This window comes from Zonotrichia leucophrys, chromosome 3 (assembly GCF_028769735.1).
Source record: "Zonotrichia leucophrys gambelii isolate GWCS_2022_RI chromosome 3, RI_Zleu_2.0, whole genome shotgun sequence".
In the NCBI taxonomy this organism is placed as follows: Eukaryota; Metazoa; Chordata; class Aves; order Passeriformes; family Passerellidae; genus Zonotrichia; species Zonotrichia leucophrys.
The window spans coordinates 97,106,810-97,127,967 of NC_088172.1; the positions used below are offsets into that span (position 1 = coordinate 97,106,810).

Genomic DNA, 21,158 nt, shown 5'->3' on the forward strand with positions numbered 1-21,158 from the left:
CTTTTTAGCAGCCCTTTATTAAGCCAGAATTTTCCTCCAGGGGACAGACAAAAGAGATCCTCACAGTGCATTGCAATGCTGGTTTGGTTCATCTTTCATTTTGAACTTGCTGTGGATACAAATTGAAACCTTTCCAAGCAGCCTGGAATCTTTGAAGCCTCCCAAGACCTGAGCCTCCATCTGCAGCTAATTTTGCAGATGATTCATCTCTTGTCTTCAAAGATGATATGGGTGCAAATTATAATCACACTAAGTCATCTCAACTTTTTGAGATCTTCAGCTGAATACATATATGCATCTGTTTTCTTTACAACAGAATGAACCAAACTTTAACACTTAATCCCCTGAGCTCTCAGAATACTGGGTGCTCTGTAGTTGTGAAAAAGAGTCCAGTCATTTCTGTGCTTTTCCATAACTCTTGATATCTATGCTGAGTGCCAAGTCCATCACAATCACAGTTTGTCCAAGGGTAGAGCTAACGCAAAAGAGCATTTCAACAGCTGCCCAAATTACAGCCAGAACTGAATCACAGTTCTGAATAATACTGAGCCTACTCAGTGTGCTAGATGGTGAATCTTCGTCTAACATTGGGGAACAGCTGGCTGTTCCTTTGGACCCAGAGAAGCTTCCTTTCACATGAGGAGGAAAAAGGTGTTTGCAGCTTGGTCTGCAGTACACTGCCTTTACCAGCCTTACCTTTCTACCACCTTTCCAGTTTCCCCTTTGGTATTTAGTGTGCCTGCTGCCCCTGCCTCACCTGTGCTCTCAGACATTGACTAGGCAGAAATATCAGAACAATGCTTATGCAGTTTTAATGCCAAGTTTAGGGTCCATGTCTGCACTTTTAAGAAGGGTGAATCTCCACTGATTTACTTCATTGTAGACAGTGCCTGATCAGACTATTTAAAATGTTCTTTTCATTTTCAGTCTTTACTTGTGTCACCTTTCTGTGTCAACTCTATTACACATCACAGAAGCTCTGAGCTCTTACCTCTTCCTTTCATTGTCACTTCTTGCAGGGGCTTTTACTCTGCTTTGGAGCTGCTCTTTCCCACAAGCTCTGTGCCCTCCTCAAAGGTGTGTCATGGACTGGCTCACAGGGAATGGGTCACCACCCCAGCCTTCCCCAGGACACAGCCTGGTGCATCTGACATCTCTCTCTGATTCTGCCAAGGAGCAGCTGCTGGTGGGTCACTTTTCATACACCTCTTTTGAGAAACTCTGAGAGGCTTTTAGTTTCTCTTGCAGAATAGCTTTGACTCTTTGTGCTAGCTTTCAGGAGCAGAATGTTTTCAGCTTCTTCATGATCCTATGTAATCTTAAATTTTACACACTGTTCTTTTTTGAAAATGCTGTGGATTCCTTCTATGTTGTTGGGCTGGGTTTTTTCCCCTTCCTTCTTAGCTTTTCAGCTGCTAAAGATTTTTTTCACCTCAATGCTGCAGACAGCAAGATCCCCTTTAGAGGTAATCAAAGAGTTTCTGGTCCCATTAATCAGGGATAGAGACTCCATATCAAACTGCCCTGTTGATTTTGTTACCACATCAATGGCAAAATCTTGGCCATTTAAGCAGTCAGGTTGTTGCTTTATCTTGTTTCAACTCCCATCTTGAGTCTACCATTTTTATGCCAGGTTGTTCATTTACAGTAAATCATCAGAAAGTGGTTGGGACAAAAGAGATTTGCATGGAAACTACAGGATCTGGATTTGAAATTAATTTTTTCTGTACAATCAGCCCTGGCATGCTGGTAATACCTCAGTTTTAGCACCTTGTTCTCAGCTTCAAATAATCAAAAAATCTTTGCACTTTAATTGTATTTGTGTGTACTTTTGTTTTCATATATGCAGAAATATATGTGTTCTATACCTTATGTATGTTAGAGTGTGACAAAATGATTGTTTCTCTTTTAAAAATATCATAGAGGAAGTATAGAAATATACTGATTTCACATATCTTGGTAGTTCTGTATAAAGCTTACAGCTAGAAAGCACTAGCATGTAGCAGTGAAATCAGAATGCAGAACAGAAGCATTTTGTATTAACTTGTAGATTAAATTGGTTGCATAGCAAATGTATTGCTGAGCTCTACATCTATTTGTGTTTCTGCAGTACAATATAACTTCTTAATTCACTCTGTCTCTGAGGAATGCCTCATTCTACAGGAAAAATGGAGCACTGGATAGTTAGTCTTGAATAACTGGGTAGTTAGTCTTGAATCTGCTGTTGACATCATTGACTTAAGGGAGGAGACAAAGGACAGGAGAGGGATCAAGGTGCTTTGGGAAGGAACAGAAAGGAGAAAGGGGGCAAAAGTTACTGATCTATTGCTCACTGCAGTTTGTCCCGTATTCTCAGTTATCTCAATTTCTACAGGTCCTGCTGGGTGAGGGGCTCTATTTTGAGTGCATCTGTGTGTGCAAGGGGGCTCAAGGACAGGGAGTAGAATTGGACCAGAGAATGGGCTCATGTGCCTGCAGTGACAGCAAAAGGACCAACTGTGTGTGCATCTGTGTAAGACTGGACTACCAGTATGAGAGGCCTGTGAGCTGGGTATCAAGGCAACTGTGAGTCATGGTCAGATAGATGTGAGACCAGGGAGCCTGCAAGTTGGTTTCAGGAGGGTCCCAGAAGCCCACAGCCAGGGAGACTAGAAGATCCATAAGCTAGGAGTGGGATCCATTTGCATGTGAGTGTCTCTTTGTGAAGCAAACAGAAGTTAAAGGATCCAGGGCAAGATGCTGGACAGGCTGAGTGCCTGTGGCCAGTCACTGGAGGGTTATCTAATGTGCATGGAAGAGTGTTTGTGGGCCAGCAGCTGCACTGGGGCTGCTGAGGTGCTGCAGCTGGGGAGAACAAGGATTGGGGGCAGGCTGGTGGATAGACTGAGGCCAGTTAGATACAGATATGTAGATACACCTGTTAATGTGTGTGTGTGTGTATTTTCCATGAAGAGACTTTAATCCTGTTCAGCCAGAGAGGAAAACAAGAAGCTATTGCTGTTTGTGTGAGTGCTTGGTGTTTCTGTCTGCTGTGAGCTGTATAGCTGGCCATGTGCCTACACATCTGTTGGTCATTTATCTATGTTTTATGGGCACCAATTTGGCATAGACACTACCTGTGTTTTATGGGCACCTATTTGGGATAGACCCTCAGCCTCACTGCTCATGGAACCTGGGAACATGGAGTGCAGCAGCCTTGCTCTATCTGGCTAGTGCATTTGACAGCTCCTAACATGTTTGTCACAAACCCTATGAATGCTAAAAAGCAAAAAGGTATTCACTATATATTTTTCTATTGTGACTGCTGAGAAATAACAGTAGGTCTTCGCCAAAAAAAAAAATTGCTTAAATTGCTTCAGACCTCCTGCAGCAATAATTTGCTGCACTGTTTGGTGATCACTGAAAGGCTAAGCCAGAAAACAATATTCTGTTCTGTACAGACAAGAACAGACTGGATTTTTTTTGTGTGTGTCATAACATCCATTCTGTAACAGGCTGGAAAAATCTGCTGGAAAAAAAATTCTGATGAGGAAGAAAAGTTAGTTGGCTGAAAAAATGTTACTGAACAAACACACACTCCATTTTGAAGCAAGTTCTTGTGCAGATGATAGACTGCCCTCAATTGGTACACTTAACTTCTGCTGACAGAAGTCCTGCTGCAACTTGCTTATAAAACATAGTGACAGAAGGCTCTGAACAGTCTTCCATGTTAACCCTAGTGAGTATGTGATGTAAGCCCACCAAACCAGCATGATGTCATTTGTTCTGCATTCTCTATTCATCTGTACCTTAGTTCACACAGAGCTCATTTGAGGGAAAAGCTTCCAAACCTCTTACAAAAATCTAGACAGCAGCTCTTGAAATATGGCTGTGAATGTACTTTACAGGGCTCTATTCCATTCACTGGCTTTGTTTTTGTGATCTTGTTGTTTGGTTCCCTTTTGAATAAAAAGAGAAAAACAAATTGAAGTTTCCAAACCATTACAAGGTTTAATCACACAAAAAAAATAATATGTTGCCATCAGAAGATGAACACCTCACAGAGCTCACTTCAGGATTTGACATCTTCTAGACAAGCAGCTGCAACCTTTGAGATGAGCTGCTGTTTATGCCAGATCTGAAGCTCCTCCTCCCTGCTGTCAGTCTGATCAAGCATAAGTAATGTTGCATGGTGTCTTCTGCAGGGGGTGAAGGGTCAGAAAATTGGCTCTTCCTGCACTGGAATACATTTAGTTATGATCTGTTTCGAGCCTTATTCATTTTTGGGAATGGGCCATGAGTAGCTGTAGGTTAGGCAACAATTTGCTGACAGACTGACTGTCAGAATAATCTCTAATTATGGTTTTCTTGGTCTGACTGATGTCTCAGCAGCTACTGTCAAGACCAGCCTTAGGTAGACAAATCACTGCTGTTGCACCATTGAAACCATTTCAAGTAACACCACTGTTACACCCACAGCCTCCAAATGATGATACTGAGTGTCAGCAGGGAGGGTGGCTGAGGAGGCAATTTGCATTTAGGAACATTTGGTTGCTGCTTCTCAGGAGAGTCCATTGCTCTACAGACCCAGGCTCCTCCTGAAACCTAAATTCAGTATGTTCACATCAAAATGTTTATTTAGGAACATTTAAATGGTCAGATAACAGCAGCTGGGTTTCTCTTCTACATGTCCAGGGTGTTCTCTCATCTGACATTTCTCATAAAAAATCTTTTCCACTCACCCAATCAAATCTAGATCTAAGCACAATCCCCATCTGTCACAACCTCAAAGCCTGGTGTATCCTCCTTACTCCCCCTGACTCAAAATGGGAAGATCCAACTACATTGTGCCAAAGAATATTTCTCTTTCTTGAGGTGTCCCTTCAGACTGTGGTTTTTTATTATTATTATTATTATTATTATTATTATTATTATTATTACTGCAATATCTGCAGGCCTGGCTGTGCTGGGAATTGTAGAAACAAGGATGGTGGCTCTCACCCTTCTAATCTACTGTCAGAGACAAGATGCAGCACACAGGGAAAACAAAAGCCTGGGGTTAAGGTGGGATGAAGAAGTAAAAATTATGTATTTGACAATGCAGTACTTGGCTGTTTATTTGCTAAGCTTTAATACTTTTAATACTCACCAACATATACATAATGTTATGAAGGCATAGGGAAAAAAGGAAATTCACTCAACTGTTATATCTATGAATTTTTGGTAATGTTTCAGAACTGTAAGGACTTTGTGGTGATTCATCAGTATTGCCTGAATTTTTTCCAGGTGTCTCTGATAGGCATTTGCTGAATGATTTTTTATGCTGATGCTTGTATAATTCAGCTCAGAAATATTTTGAGTCTGCTGTTAATCAGATCTGGGGAAAAAAAAAAAGAGCAGTATTGCTTGCTTCTAAAATTAATTTAAAGCTTTTTGAATGCCCGGATCACAAATGTTCCATATCTAATTACCCAATGCCCTCTTTCAGTGTGTCATTGTATTACTTTTTTTTCTCTTTTTAATATTATGGAAATGTAAAATAACTTGACCTTGAATAGATACCTTGTGGGGATTCCTGTAATATATGCAGTGAATTAGATGAATGCCCGTTGATAGCTGAAAGAATTTTAGCTCTTCTATTTGGTAATAGAGCTTTGCACTTCAGAAGAGCAAAGTTTCTGGTGCTCATTCATTGAATTTTTATTAATTTGTAATATGTCAAATGAATAAGTGATCTCTCCTACTTCTGCTGATTAAAAAGTTCCATTAAGAACATAGATGATAAATATATATTATATGAAATGAACTGAGTTATAAATCCAAAATGTAGATGTAATGTAATTAATAAACCCACCTTTTCTTCCACCATCATACTCCATTTTTCTAATGTGTAGACACCTATTGTCAGCTTAATTATTGTAAGGTAAGATCAACCTTAATTAATCAAAGGAGAGTAAGACTGCCTTTGTAATAGTTAATTTTTAAAAAGAAGGGGAATAGATGTATCTATTGTTAACAGAGACCAGATAAATCCAGATATAAGAAGATATACTAGTAAATTGAATCAGAGTAACCAAGGATGTAGTTGAGGTTTATGCATCCTTGACACAAAGAGGGATAACTTGCTGTCTTCATCTCAGAAATAAATATTACTGTGTTAGCTGCCAGATGCACCAAGCAGAAAGCTGATTTAATGACTGGTGTGCAAGGGAGGAAGAGGAGAGGGATGCATCCTAAGATTTCAGAAAAATGGGCAGATGTCAAGCTTATTACCAATTGTTTGAGTTGTCTAGTTTCTGTGTAAAATAATTCTGAAATCATAAGCCAAGACCAGCCACCGTCTTAACCAGTTCAAGCAGTCCAGCATCATCAGGGTGTTAGAACAAATCCAAAGCTTGCTGCTAAACAGCTCAGGTTTTGTTTGAAGTGTGGTGTTTGGGCTATGGTTTTTTCTTAGATGGATTCAGACTACATTGATCCAGGGTCTGTTTCCTGTGAGTGAGCACTTTTAGGAAGTCATTAATTAAGCTACAAGCTGAGTTCATTCCTCCCTGTAGAGGCACATTGGCTGCTGCTTTGGCTTTTGTGAAATCCATTGGGATCTTAGGACTTGCACCGCATACGTTTGAAGTTCCTGCTTATTCCCACATGAATTCTCTGCATAGGGAGAAGCAGGATCCACAAACTATGGCAAGCCTTGGAAGAGAAGGCCAATGCTGGCAGCACCTTCATCCAAAAGCCAAATGAAGTCCTTTACCTGCTTGATTTGATAGCCTGGGCAAAGGAAAAGTAAATTCTGCAAAGGGCTCCAGCACTGCCTCTGCTCACACCTCATTATTCCCATGTTCTCCTGTCTGGGAGATGAGGTAGGACTGGCAATGTCATCTTTGTGTCCCTGCCTCACTCAAGTGTGGTATGCTATATAAGGACTTTGGAAATGACATTCCACATCTAGAAACAAATCAGTTTTAAATTGAAGATTGGTGAGAAAGATCTAATTTTCCCTTTTTCAGTGTGTGTATGTATATTTGGGGGAAGGGGATAAGAAGGGGTGAGTAAATTCAGACCTGAATGTGGTGGGATTTTTGGGTTGCAGGTATTTGTATGTTGGTGTTGCAGCCCTCATTTACTCTCACCACAAATCTGGCTGATTCTCTTTTCCTCAGAGTGGAGCTTGATTTATTTTATTTATTATTTTTCCACACAGCTTTAGTGCAGTGTTTTTGTGGCAGTTATGCAAATTATATGTCACACCACCACATATTTTCCACATAATTTGATTTGACCTTTAAAACTAATAAGAGAATTATCATTTTTATGGGTAATTTGTGTTTCATGGTACGAGACAGCAGGACAGGGACTGATGGGAAGAACATCAGGATGCAGGAGTCGTGTTGCAGGATGGAGGGCCATAAGTAGGTATCCAATATACAACTGTGGCTGCCGTGAGCTCCTAAAGAGTAGATTAGAAGATACATTGTGGAATAAACTTCCCAGGGGGGAATTTTCTTTCCAATAACCTTCAGTGAGCTCTGGGCTAGCCATTGTTCTTCTGGCTCATTATTGTTTATAATACCTACATTGATATCTTATAAAATATATACATGGATGTGGCTATGTATGTATTTTAGGTAATGCAATACAGGATATTCATCTTTCCATACAAATGTTGATGGCTTATATGTCACGATACATGTGCATGTCTAATCCCACTTAATCACAACAATATACTGCTATATTTTCCTTAGTTAATCAATTCTGCTGGTTAATAATACACTGTGTAATTTTTCACTTATTTTTGATGCTGCTATAGTCAACTTTTCTATGCATCCACGTGCTAAACTACTTTGAAAGGTAAAATGCTAAAAGCAAACAGTATTATCTATATATTGGCTATAGAACAAATGTGATTGCTAATAGGCCTATTAGCAGCACTGTAATACTCTCCTTTCAACCTCCTTCTCCCTCAGAAAGACCTCTGGAAAGTTCAAAGTGTCAAGAAAATTGTTGCAGAACTGTGATAAGGCATGACATTCAAGCAGTGAAGACTTCCATAACACTGGCTAGATGCTTTATTAATCTAAGATGTGTCAGTAAGATTTTCTGTGTGCTTGGGATGATGCCTGGCAGGAGTGTAGGATCTTCTGTGTGGGCTGTAGTTTGGGAAGAGGGAGGCAGAGTATTGTTCTCCTGACAGAAAATTAGTATTTTATGTGTACTCAGCTGGGCTGGGAAGTCCCTGTATACAGAGCCCTAGGATGTGATGGGAGGGCTCCCAAATGGAATAATGTACACCAGTATTTTGATCACACTTAGCACTTCCCAGCTTCCCTCATTCCTTTTATATATTTTGTCCTCTTATTGTTTGATTAGTCATCAACAATTTTGTTGTGTTTTGTTCCCTTTTTGCCCTTTCCCTGTTCTTCAGTTCCTCTCTAGACTTCTTTCTAACTGGTGTTTGCTTGTACTGCCACATTTTGGGTGGGTGGTTCTGTGTCCCACCACAGCAGAGCCATGTGGAACTTCAAGTACTGGAACATGAAGTTCTGCTCTATGCTTATCATGCAGTGAAAACCAACCTTACAGTGTTAGTGTCAGATCAGAAATCAAACTAAATAAAAAATCACAAGGCATTTTTGGCATAACCTGATTAATTTTGCAGTTACATAAGACCTGTGAGTATCCTGTAAATACTTTTCTCACCTTGAAAAGAAGATTGCACCTGTTCCTCCTCATCTTGCAATGCATTTGGTTCTTTTCCCGTGTTCTGCTTCTTTCCTTTTCTGAGCATGCTTTTTCCTTTTCCTTGACACAGCAATATCTTGAGGCTTTTCTTCACATAAGAAATGTAACAAAAAATATGAAAACCATCTGACTGGAACACAGAGGTACCCAGAAACTTCATGCCAAATTCCAGTTTTTTCAAGACAAATTACAAAAATGCTAAAATCTTGGTAACTATAGCAGCACAAACACCACCACTACAATATGCCGCAACAGATTGTTCATATGTCATTATTTTTCCAAAGTTCCTTGGCAAACGTTTCCATCAGTAAACAAGTCAAGTGAAAGAATTGTAAAATGGCCAGCAAACCACTCAGATCTTCTCTAGGTAGTGAAATAAAATTCTGCTACTTATCACTATTATTGTGTTCCTCAGCCCCTCTTCTTTCACCTGTGCTGACAGACTGCAGTTGTCTTTGTTTCTGCCTTCCCAGCAAGGCTTTTGCCTGTCATGTCACCATCTTCTTTATACTGCAAGTTTATCAAAGTAATGTCATGTCTAAATGTTGGGTCACATTCTCACCTGGGGAGAAAACGTACACAGATCCATTAACTTTGTCAGAAAAATGACAAATTGCATGAACTGCTGAGCTGGCACTGCATGTTGTATGTAGCATGGCAAGCATCAATGGAACTGAAAGAAACATTAACAGTGCCAGTTCACTAACAAAATGATGATTCGTTTTTTTCCCATTATCTATTTTTCTTTGCTGCTTAATGTGCTGGTATCATCAGAATTTACTGTTCAAAGAAATGCCTGGGGTATGGGCCAGTTTATGCTGCGTCTTAATGATGTGCAAATGCTAAAGGTTTGGGAGTTCTTAATTGATTATTACTGGAATAATCTCTTGAAGCCTAAAAATATGTATTTCTACCATGCTAGTACATATGGCATTTGTAAAACTGGAGTTGGAATATTGGTGAGTTTATGGAAAAAGTAATCTGATTAACCAACATTTAAAACTGTCTTCCTGGTTAGAAATGGAGGGGATTTTGCCTTTTATAACTACCTAAAATTTGAATATTCCTTAAAGCTATATAAAATTACAGTAAATTGCACTGGAACATTTTTCTCTTCATGTATTGAAATAACCTGGAAAACTGTTATATTCACTGAAACCAGCAAAAGCTTTGTCGTGAGCTTTGAAAAGAATGAATTTAACTTCCAACTCTTAATGGTTTCACTTAGCACATAAAAAGATGTTCTAGCTGTGCTTTGACTTTGGCATTGTCTGGAGTTCAAAGTGACAGGGATGAGTGAAAAAAATTATATAAGAGAAAGAAATATTTCATCAAACACCCAATGAGATTTAAAAAACCTGAGAGATAAATGTTTAAATGTATATTTTACTGATGAAAGGAAAAGGAGATATAAGTGGACACAGATGCAAAATATTACGGATGTATCAATAGCATGTATCTTTAATAATAGAAAAAAATTTAAAACATCAACATTATGGAGGTCATACAGAAGAAAGGAAGGAGGAATTTTTTTTTTTCTGGGCATGTGAGAAAATGAGAAAAGTCCAAGATACTTAGCTATGTTTAATCAAAATGTATAAGGATGACTTAGGACAGGGACTGGAGCACAACAGCCCTTGCTTCTTCTTTATGGCCTCCTCAGTCCTGAATTCTCCTTTCACGCCCCTTCTTGGGATGGGGCAATGAGTGTCTGTGGAGCTGACTGCCAGATGAGAAAAGCTTTTAGATTTGGGAGGGTTGCATCCCTTTCCCTCCCAATCCCAAAGTAGAAATGGAGTTAGTGTTCCATTGCTCAGGAGGTGGTCTTTTGGATATACTGCAGTGTTAAAGAAGTGGGCAGTCTTGCTGAGAAACAGATCTTGTGAAGCCCAGCTGCAGTTTGTACAGGGCATGGGTAACTGGGCATTCTCATAAGTCATGATGTGTATCAAGTTGTGTGCTAAAAGAAAATGTATTTTATTTCCCTTCTCTGAAAGATATGTTATTTACTCCAGGGTTGACTTTAGCTCTGTCCCTTGAATCAAAAGAGTGAGGGGGCTTGAGGGGCCTCTGTTGTTCCCACTTGGCTGGCCACAGTGTTTTATCATAGCAGTAGCATAAGCAAAAGAAACGATTAAGCACAAGTCCTAGGTTGTCCCCTGATCCGTTTTTAGCAATTTAACACATTCATCACTTACTTTTATGCCATCCATCCTTGACTTAGCAAATGTAACGGACTGCTCAGCCAGGGCTTTCTATCAAAGCTTTCAGAAAGCTCCATCCATCCATCCATCCATCCATCCATCCATCCATCCATCCATCCATCCATCCATCCATCCATCCCTTTCTGTGTTTATTTCTCCGAGTGCCCTTTCACAGTGCTCATTTCTCTCCATGCAGCATCACAAAAGCTGTGCTAGGTGAGCTGAACTCTGGGTTGCTTAACTGCTGTCATGACCTCAGATTCCTGCCCTCACTAGCCTGAGTTGATTGTGACAACATGAGCAACAGGACTTTAACCCTAACTTTTCTTCAAGGACCCTTCACAATTCACACCTAATTCCCATGGTGAAATAGAGTTGAACAGCCTGGCTTGTCCTCTTTCCAGCATTTATTCCTGTGTATGAAAGCAGTGAGTTCCCAACAGGTTTAAAAAGGCAAGAGTACAATACCAACCCATGTGCGACCTTCTGTTGATTTATTCGCATCACCCAACAGGTGCCTCATACAGAGTTCAAACTAATAAATGCTGAAAGACAAAACTGACAACCTTACAGCAAAATGTTGTCAGGGACAACTTCTAATCCTTTCTGTTTTTATAGCAGTGAAAAGATGAGAGGGGAAAAAAAGAATAGGGAAAAGGAGGGGATGGGAGACAAAGAATAAAATTCTGAAAAAGTTAGTGCCCCAGAGAGCCGCATAATGATTAACAGTTCTTTTTTCAAATTGTGATTCCTTTTCAGTCCTGGATGACAACAGAACCATAACTTCATCAAAATTACTTTGAATAGCCTCATTAATGACACACAGTCTTGGTTTGTCCCTGCCTCAATGTCTGATAATATTTTCATACCTCCTATTGAATGTATGTTTAGCTTTGTCCTCCTCATTTGCACAATGCATTCATACATATCAGATAATCTTCTTTTGTTCTTTGATGTTCAACAATTCAATGTGATGTTAGCAATACAGGGGAGGGGGTAAAAAAGGAGGAGGATAAGAAGAAGGTTTCTTTTCAGTTCAAGCCAGCTAAACAATGGAAAGGGAAGTGTATTATATGATCTGTAGAAAGCAGCCTTGTTCATCCAACTCTAGCTGCAGAGAGTATTTAGAAAGCACAGACCTTAAATATGATTTATTGAAGTACAATATTGCCTTCATTGCACATATTAGAGGCATTTTCTTCTAGAATAGCTGATTAACAGAAGAAGCTCCCTTAAGAACAGCTGCACAGAGTATTCCTGTCAAGCCTCTACCTTGTACAAATATTTTTAATTAATAGATGCCTTCATCAAATACAAGAAAAAATTAAGCACTAACACTCACCAGAGACCCTGCTATTAGAGTGATTATTTTAGATTTAGTTTCATTTGCAGATGTCATTAATTTATTTTTAATAGATCACTAATTTAGTTTTGTCTATTTCTTGTTCAGTTTTGTAGATATTAGCAGGCTGTGCTTCCTTCAAAGCTTTCCCCTCCCTCTTCCTCCAGGCTCTGTACTCTCCACAGTGCATCTGTGTTTAAATTAGCTGGACTGCTGCAGGCTGAGATAGCGATTAATCTGCACATCTGCCACAAGAGAGAAGTTAACAGTCTAGCTGAGGGACTCAACGCAAAAAACAGCATTACCACTGCAAGTCATCTGTTCAGTTTGGCAAAGCAGTAGTTGTGTCACACAGGAGCAGGCTGCCCTTGAAGTATCTTGTGTTTGAGTGAGTGGCAGTGGTGTTGTTGTGCAGTACATAAACCTCCTTTTGTCAGCTTGCATTAACCACAGAATTGACTTGTAAGACATTTGTACTTGGGGAGAGAGGGATGAGCAATGTCCTGCCTGTAACAAAGGAAACATCAGTGCCACAGCACAGAGCAGAGATACTAGACCTGGTTTATTGGAAAACTACAGCAGCCTGTTCAAATTCCTCTATTGCTGCAGCTCAGCTACTTGTGCTTCATAGGTGCTCAGATTCAGGGTGTCTGTGCAAATGGACAGGATGAGGTGAGTCCCAGAGCAACGTGTCCAACAGCTGCCTGTTCCCAGGAGCTCAAACAACCCTTTTCTTGGTGTCAGTCTCCGCAGTTTTAGGCTTGTGCACACAAGAGCACTTCATTGCTATGAACAGGCTAAGGAAGTTGGGGCTGTACAGCCTCGAGAAGAAAAAGTTGTGTGGAGACCTCAGAGTAGCCTTTGAGTGTCTGAAGGAAGTCTACAAATCAGCCAGAGAGCAACTCCACAAGAACTTTATGGGATAAGGTTCAAACTGAAAGGGGAGATAGAGGTTAGATATACAGAAGAAATTCTTTACTGTAGGGGTGTTGAGACGCTGGAACAGATTTTCAGTGTTCAAGGCCAGGTTGGATGGAGCTCTGAGCCACCTGGCCTAGTGGAACGTGTCTCTTCTCACAGCAAGGGATTGGAACTAGATGGCCTTTAAGGTCCCTTCCAACTTATACCATTCTGTGATTCTATGTTTCTACAAATATGGTGTCCAGGATAGTAAGAGATGGAGATAAATATTCTTTACCCTTTTAGACTAATATGAGGAGTGAAGAAATAGAAAGTTTCTTTGCCTTGGTTTTGATCTGACAATTCTGATTCAGAGGGATGGCATGCCTTTTGGTTTTTTTCACTCACACAGGAAATTTAAGAAAGAGCTATGAGATGAATATAGACCTTCTTTGTCCTAATTCTTTGTTGTTTTATTACACATGAGTGGCATTTCCTAAAGGGCAGTGCCATAGTCTGGTCACCTCTGCTCCATTGCAGTCAATATCACTTTATCACTGACTTTAGAAAAAGCTGAGTACACACTTGTTCTAAAGTGAGTACATGGTCAACCACAACAAGACAAGAAACTGCTGACTGTATGTTGGTTGAGTGAATATGCTTCTCCAGCAGTGTGTCAGTTTCTAGCTGAGGATATCTCTAGATTTAATTTTAATCGGATCTCTCCTAAATGGAATTAAAGAGTGTTGGTTGTAGTGGGAACCATGGAACTTCTATCTTCTGCAAACATTTTTGTTTTACTTCTGTGGGGATAATTTTGACTTGTACCATTCTTAGGCTGAATATGCAACCTGTAAGATTTAAGTGTTTTTCCTTGTCAGTTTGCTGTCTCAGTCAGGAAACTGAAAATGTTCATTCATAAACTTTTCCAGTAAGTGACTGGATGGAGACAGGTATTCAGAATTTTTAGACATTCTATTAGTAAGCACATCATAGTAAAAGAAGACAAATATTAATGAAATAGAAGAAGGAAATTATGATTATTGTCTCCAACCTCAAGATAATACTGGATATTTTTTCTGTCATGTGTGTGATTTACTTTTTACTTCCATACATTTTTCTCTTTTTTTTTTAAGTATATGAAAGGTTTGGGGTTTTTTAATATTAGTATCATTACACAAAGTATTACTTGCTTAAAGAAATCTTTATCAACATACTCCATTTAGAAAAACAGGATGTTTTCTCCAGCTGTGTTGTTACTTCTGTAAATGATTCCTCCACAATAAATATTTGTCCTCTCCTGAAGAGTGTAAAAGCAGAGATGGTTCCCCTGTTTAAGGAAGGATAAGTGTTTTATGAGATTAACCTAACTGGGTGATCTCTGGGATCTTCCTGCACTCTAAATTACCTCTTTCCTATGATAGCTGTTATTATCTCTTTCACAAAGACCCTCTGCTACACAATTTCTGTAATAACCTATGCAATCTTCATCCATTTAGGTATTGCCAAAGATCTACTGGATTGTGGCACCACGAGAATCTTCCAAGACCATTTTTTTATCTAGGAATGAGATTCCTGTGGTTTGCCAGTCACTTATCAAGTACATCTAGAGAAAAATCCACTAATTGCAACCTAATCTTACCAACACCCCTACAATGAGCATAGGGATAAGTGTGCAGACATGAAGCCAAAGCATAGTTGCCCCTTTTGTGTCTTTTAAGTCAGCTCCAGTGACATTGGGATGTTGATCATGATGAGGAGCTCAAGGAATGCAGTCTGTACATCCCCTACATCAGCAACTGTGAAAAATTTCCCAATAGAAAGCTTATTGCTGGGCAGGGCTGTGAGTGACTGCAGAAACTCAGGAGCTCTGGGTGTGAGGAGCACTGCCTTAAAGACTTTGATAGAGGATGAGATGTTCAGTCCATATCTAGAAATGTGGTGCTAAGTCTGCTGACTTACAGGCCAGCGGGTCTCACTAGCTTCAACTCAGAAGCATAAACAGTTGCAATATTCTGAAGCAGATGGGAATTTGGTAAAAAGGGATGGAGACTCCAGGGAAGAATTGCAAGTTCTAGTGGAAGTGATATGAAAGCAAATTAAAGTAAGAATAAAAGGTTTGACAGCTCCATTATGAATGCATTAGCTGTAAATATGAAATGCAGCCTGCTTAGCAGAAGCTGTGGATAGTGTCCATCAAGGCTGGAATGAAAAGGTACTAATATTGATAGAGATTTTGGGAATATTTCACAGTGACCTTTCCAATACACTTATAGGAAAGGATGTTACTTCTCTCTACTGCTAATGGCACAAGTTATTTTTGGCTGCTAAGGATTTTAAGTTTCATCTAGATGCCAAGCTAACCTTGGAGTGTGTTAAGGAGACCTGGCTGTAGTTGTTCCTCTGTGGGTGATAGCTTCTGAGGAGACACTGTCAGTCTCTCTATCAGCCCCACATGGAGATGAGTGTCTGTGAAGAAGTTGTGTGTGCAGTTTCAGCAGAACCCAGAAATCTGGACAATTCCCATCATCCTGGCTATGGAAAACTCTTCTGTTTAAATAAATACGGTCCTACAAGAATACATTGTATGCAAGATAATCTATCTCCTGTATGCAAGATAATGAGACCATAGATTTTAAGAGTTGCTGAGAGTCTGAAAAGAACTTGGTTCTTAGCAGTGAGGGTGTTGATGTTTGCTTGGTGAGTCCCCACCGTGTAAACAATAAAATTTGCCTTAGGCTGCAAACTGTGTCAAGTACTAGGCCAGGAACAATTTTCCTGTGGTTGTTCACCTCACAGATATACTGCTCTTTAATACATTCTGCTGCCATATAAATGTGGGCTACATATTTTTCCAGAAAAAAAACCCTGGTCATTGTTTTCCTTTTTATGCTACACAAAAACACTTGCCCTTTTATTACTGCAGATTACTAACCTGTTCACAAAAAATACACCACAGTAAACACAAGATTGCATTAATTTGCAGAAGAAATGTGAGTTTCTTATTTACTCTCCTGTGTCCAAGTGTTGTTGCAGGATGAAGTGTCAGGGTGGATGGAACCAAAAAGACCTCAGGAGTATTGTGCCTGTAATCAGTGTCATATCCCTGCTGTTCTGGGTGTTCTTGCTCTCCAGCATGTGAATGTACTCATCATCCTCCTCACAGTCTTTGGCAAGTTTGGGAGGTTGGACTCTGGTGAGACTCCACACAAGGATATTCTACAAAATCATCATCTGTCTCTTCCTCTGATTCTGAGCTCATGCTCATGTTTGACTTCTGCCATGTCAAAAAAGAACTCTTCCCAACACTGAGGGAAAAGATAAGATGAGGATTTGATACCCTGTGGACTCTCTCCAAAGTAAGTAACTGTAGATTTTTATTTTCTGTCTTAACAGAGCCTTTTGCTTAACCATCATTGCCCTCTTTCCCTGGAAGCCCAGTTTTGTAAGCCAGGCAACTGCAGACTGCGAAATAGTGTGTAAAGGGAAGTAGGGAACAGCAGAAAATGTATTTGACACATTTAACTTTTCCTTTCTCTTTAACTTTTCCTTTCTCTTTAACTTTAGCAGTGGTGTTTTGCCAAGCATATTCGTTTAGAATGATTACCTGGGCGACTCTGAGCTATAAATTCCTTTCAACATCTGTTCAGAAGAGTTAATAATTTATTTGATGTGTTAGTTGTGTGAAAGTGTTTCTGTTCTCTTAATGGCTGAGCCATAAACATTTTTATCAGGATTCTTCATTTTATCCTAGAATAGTTAATATGAAACTATTTTTCTATGTAGATTGGGAATTTCATTCTGAAAATGCTGATTTATTGTAAATCTTTAAGTCCATTATAGACTAGAAGTGTTCAAAATTATTCTTGATGAACTACTGAACTAAATTTTTTTCCTTCTGTTCCTGAACTGATCAGCTTTTCTATGAATGCATTAATTACTCAAAAACTTCTAATATTTCCCACTTCAGAAAAAAAGAAATTGTTATAAAGGCTTTTTATAAATCCCCTGCTACTGGTTCATTACATATCTGGTAATTTTTTCAGGCATTTGATTTGTCTGCTTACTCAAGTCTTCTTTTTCTACACTATGATTAGATAATTTAGTCTTCAAATGAGAAAATCACCAAAAATATCTAACCCATAATGACTTGCAATATTACTTTACAACATGAATAATTATTCACTGACTATTTGCAAAGTATTTAGGATTCATAAACATCTTCAGGGCAAAAAACATTTGTCATGCAGATACGCATATGCAGTCGTTAATAATAAGCCACAAGTAATAACTGAAAGAGCTGACAGTGCTTATGACAAAATTATTCACTATTTTTTGTGGTATTCAGCCAAGTCTGCCTAGGCTTTATAAATAACTGCTGACTTAGAGATTCTGAAGGCCAGGCAGAACTACTGGGTCTTTTTTTTTTTTATTTCCTAGGTAATATTGATCAGGTATTTTTATTTCCTAGGTAATATTGATATTCTTCCCTAGTTGTGCTGGATGATGATTATATCCATGTGCATTTATTGTTTTAATTCTGCTGAATGTAGATAGACTGAAAAGTTTTAAATAAAATTTTAAATAAATAATCTGGCATAGTAGTTGATGAGGCCTAATAAGAAAAAGGAATGTTTAGTACAGCAGTCACATATTTAAACAGTGCAGCACTCAAGTCATAGTTAAAATATTTTCCATGTACAAGGTAGAATAGTTTAGAGACTTTCTTATTCCTTCTTTTTGCAAAATCGTGTAGAATCCTGATGGGAAATAGATTGCAGAGAGCAGTGACAGTCATTTCTCTGTAGCAAATGCGGTTGTTAATGGAAAGAAATGCAAGACAGCCATCTGTTGGCTCATGCAGAAACCTGTTTGGCTCCCAGTCCCAGGGCAGGCTGCCTGCAGCCCAGGCAAGAATGAGTACAGTGCTCCCTGCAAGGGCAGGTGGTGTTTGTGCCCAGCTTCAGTTCAGGCTGAGCACCAGTGCTCTGAGAGGGAAATGTATGCCTGTGAAAATGGGTCCTGGAAGTGCTGCAGACACCTGGGACGCAGGCAGGGCTCTGCCATCAGCACCTTACTGGTTGGACAGAGCATTTCTGCATGTTTTCCCTGATATTTGGTCTCTTCCAGCCAGGTCTCATAAGCTCTTGGTGATTTATATCACACCCAAGATAGCTCAGCTACCTTTGAAGGCATAAAATCAGCAAGATGGCTTCTGTGGTAGTGTTGGAAACAGAAAAGTTTTAATAAAAGGCAAAATAACAAAACCTCTTACAGAGAGAAACTGAGCCAGGTGCAGGAAGTTCTTGCCCCTGGTAAACCACCTCACAAAAGCCATTGGTTTCTTTGTTCTCTTCTTTTTCTAGTAAATTGCTTAGGCTGGATTTTTTACCTCCTGTCCAATTAGCTATCCTTAAGTTTAAAGTGAAGTCCCCCAAGTCCTATGAAGAGTCTTTTTACCTAATCAAAAAACCCCAAAAACTTCTAAGATTTTTTCCTTTTTAAAAAGACAAAAGATAGTTTTGTCACTCCACCAATAAAAAGCACATTCCTGTATTTCCCAAGCAGCTATTGTGTGCTGCAGGACGATGTAGCCAGGTGCTATCAAGGGTGATGGACTCAGCACTGATGCACTTCCTGAGGAGAGCAAATGCACAGCTGATCTCTAAATGTGTGACAGTGTAGAACAGGAGATTTGTTTCTCCTGGGCTTGTGGGACACCTTCATATCTACATTGCAAAGAGCACACAGGTGAAGGTAATAATTTATCTTTAAATACTCAGGGTTCTGCTAAATTTGAATTAGGTATCTTGGATCTTTATGGTTTTTAGGCTATTGGCTTTTATTAAAAACCTTTTTCATCATACAGATCATTAAATGAAAAAGTCAATAATTGGGTCTTTGACTGTCCCAGATCTCCTGACACAGATTTACACCGATAAACAAGACTAGTTACTATCATTGCTATTTGTGCTGAGGGGCTGACCAGCACATCTTTCCCATCTGAGATACTCTCCCAGGCTTCTGTTTTGAACTGGGACTATTTTTAACTATTCCAAGATCTGGGACCATTTAGGTAGGTTCAATTCCCAATAAAAAAGAGGTAACTTTACTCTGCTGTCTGTCTCTAGATTTTTTATTAGATACAGATAAAATAGTGGCTATACTGGCTCTCCCTCTGACCACAGTGTAATGATTGAGCAGGTTATATCTCTTTCAGTGACAATGACATGAAGGAGTGCTCTTAATATGTTACTGTGGTGCTGTGTGCTTGGGCAGGGATTTTGTGAGCCTCTCACATATTGCTGCTGTCAATAGCCAATACAGCTGCATGCTGGTACTCAGGATTAAGCTCCAAATCACAGCAATTTCAATGGAAATTTTATCAATGTTCTTATCTGGCACAAACTACAATTTTCTAGAGGTCTCTGACTTTGCTTTTTTTTTGGTCCCTGCTGTGGCCAATTGCAGTTAAAACTAGGAAAAATTTGAAAATCACACCCTATACATTTCTGAGCAAAGACAGATTGAATTTCAATAAAAATTAGAGTGAAATACATGGCCCCTTGTTAAATCTAATGTAATTTTAAATGAGTGTAAATTAATTCTGGGCATTTTTCCTCTAAGTTCTTCACATATCCTTTTGTAGATCAGTGAAATCATAAGAAGGGAGTACAACCCTTCTTGTAATCACCCATTGATGTGGCAATATACCCTTAATGCACAGAAATATTCTCAATATGTACAGGAGTTAAATCTTGTGGTCTGAGTCCAAACTTAATGGACAATTCAGCTGGAAAGGCATTCCAGTCTATGTATGAACTATTAGAATAGGAATATTCCTTACATCCTCACATTGCTAATAGAGTCCTCTTAGCTGAGCACAAGGGCCCTGAAAGAATGGAAGGAGAAGGTTTACATGATTTCAGGGGAGATGCCTGACAGATTATGTGCTGGATTTGAGAAGCTGGCATTTCTGCTAGGTAAGGTTTTACTCTTGCTTCATCAGCAAATCATGACAAAAGGTCTAGACTGGTGGTGATTTTGTTATATTTAATATGAATTTCATGACTTTGCCTCCATTTTAATCTATAAAGTCTGGATTTTCCCCTTTAGTTTAAATGACCTGGTTTTGAAATTGCTGACTGCAGGTCTCTGGGGGTATTCACTTCCAGAAGCTTCTGGGGAAGAAGGACTGATCCTTAATGCCAGAGGAAGGTACACCTTTTATCCTGCATGAATAACTTCATTCTCAGAGCAACTTGGAGTGGGATGTGGGAATTGATACATTATGTTTGTGTTGATGGCAAGGGAAAGGTAAGACAGCTTTGACAGACATGGTGATGGGGGCTTTATGTTTACTGAAAGCTAATGAAAAACTCTTAGAAATTTTGGAACAAAACCAAACCAATTTCTTTAATAGAATGGAATGGTTTCCCAGGAATTCTGAATATGTTTGATTCTGTTAATAACCTTATCCAAGCTTTGCCTTTGATCCCAAAACCAAGATAAGAAGAAGGTTTTGTTGCTCAAAACAGATGAGCTACTACTGTTAGAGCAAGCTAACAGGTGTGGATTATGTCACTACAAATACAGAAGGGTAAGGTGACACTTGAGGTGTTTGCCTCTGGCTAGCTGTGTGAGGCCAGTGCTGTATTCCTGTCCAAGCAAAGACTTTCTGCTTACCTTACAATAAATTAAACTGACTACTTGTCACTGGGGCTGAAGCAGCTTTTTTTTTTTTTCCCTCTTTCTTCCTTTCTTTTACCTCAGGGTAACTAATGCACCTTTGTTTTCCTGTGGTAAAGCATAGTGAAAGCAAGACACTTCAGTTTATAATATCCATGCTATGCATCTGCCTAAAGCTGACATATCTCCCAGTGAAACTGAAGTATTCTGACATTGCTGCTTTTTTGTTTGTTTGTTTTGTTTCAAAAACCAAAACAACCCTACAACCTAGTGTGTGCTAATTATAGCATCTTGAGCAA

The 21,158-nt window shown here is 39.3% G+C and overlaps 1 protein-coding gene across 3 annotated transcripts in view; it reads left to right on the forward strand.

Moving 5' to 3' along the window:
- Window positions 1–1,109: 1,109 nt before the first annotated feature.
- The window catches only part of SPTLC3 (serine palmitoyltransferase long chain base subunit 3), a 113,943-nt gene continuing 93,894 nt past the window's right edge, over window positions 1,110–21,158 (forward strand). The window contains exon 1 of one of the 3 annotated variants that reach the window (XM_064707070.1): window positions 1,110–1,186. The gene's annotated coding sequence lies outside the window, so the exon portion shown is untranslated. The remainder of the gene's footprint in view (window positions 1,187–21,158) is intronic. The other 2 variants (XM_064707069.1, XM_064707072.1) reach the window with 2 other exon arrangements.